This window comes from Pteropus vampyrus, unplaced genomic scaffold (assembly GCF_000151845.1).
Source record: "Pteropus vampyrus isolate Shadow unplaced genomic scaffold, Pvam_2.0 Scaffold3, whole genome shotgun sequence".
Lineage (NCBI taxonomy): Eukaryota > Metazoa > Chordata > Mammalia > Chiroptera > Pteropodidae > Pteropus > Pteropus vampyrus.
The window spans coordinates 20,536,010-20,537,251 of NW_011888784.1; the positions used below are offsets into that span (position 1 = coordinate 20,536,010).

Below are 1,242 nucleotides of genomic sequence, written 5' to 3' on the forward strand. Positions count from 1 at the left end.
CACTAAATCTATGATATTTTATTACGGCAGTCCAAGCAAACTGATATAACTACCAACTCCTGCAAAGCTTTTCCCAATCTCCTCAGATATAAACATCATAATATTATTGTTGTCAGTGGTATTGTTATAAGGATAGTAAAAACAAAGACGGTAAAGACTACCATTTACTGTTTATTTCGTCAAGGCATTGTCTTAAGCACTTTACACACATTTCACTTAATCCTCATGACAACTTTGTATGGTAAGTTCTCTTATTATACCTAACTTGTACAAAGTTACAAAAATGGTTAAGTAGGGGGTGGCTCCATAGTGTAGTGGTTAGCACGTCTGCTTTGCACGCAGAAGGTCCTGGGTTCGCACCCCAGGTTGAGCCACTGACCATATCCTGGGTGCACCATGCCCTGGGTGCACGCCCTGAGTGTGTGGGAGGAGATGCCCCACCTTCAGAGATTCAGTTCTTAAGGGAGAATGGCAACATCCACAGGTCCTCAGGGGCGGAAGTGGAGAGGGGGGGAATTCAAGAGGGGGGTAAGATGTTTAAGGAATACACTGTACAGAAAATTCTCGTTCCTCTCAATTTCCATAGAGTTTACGTATGCTAACTCCCTTAAATTAGTATTGCTTTAGACATATAGATTACTCAACAGACCTTAAGCTACTAGCAGCTTATTTCTGATTATGATTTATTTTGAATTATTTTTAATAGTTGCCAATAAGTATGAGATTAAAAGATGAATATACAAATCAAAATATCTTGAGATGACTCAGATACTCTTGTGATGGCAGAGAATTAGAGAATTATGAGAAGTCACCAATAGGCATATAGAATGATGAGGAAAAAAGATCATCTGGTCAGTGTTCTTGCTCTTGATAAGGCTGTCAAATTGTACATGTTGTGTTCTAATTACTTAAATTTTCTTGCCATTATTAGAGAGAGTAACAGAGAGAACCAGGACCCAAATCAAAGCAGAGCAAGATGTACAAATTATCTTTAAGACCTTTGTAATTATTTCATTACAGTATAAAGACCTAAAAAATAGTTAAATAAAAATGACACACTATTCAGTTAATAAGTAATAAAAATGTAATTAAAAATAAACTTTCAAATATCCCTGAGCAAGGGAATTTGGTGAATTTTTTCACATAATAAATATACAGAATTACTAAAAGTACTATGAAGAAGAGATTAAGAATTAATAATTGTCTCTTTAAGCTAAAAGCTAAAATGGTGTAACATTCACA

General features: G+C 35.4%; 1 non-coding gene across 1 annotated transcript; it reads left to right on the plus strand.

Annotated features, from left to right (window-relative positions):
- The first annotated feature begins 300 nt into the window (after positions 1-300).
- On the plus strand, positions 301-374 carry TRNAA-UGC. Its single transcript has one exon. It is a non-coding gene; the product is annotated as a tRNA-Ala (tRNA).
- The last annotated feature ends 868 nt before the right edge of the window (positions 375-1,242 follow it).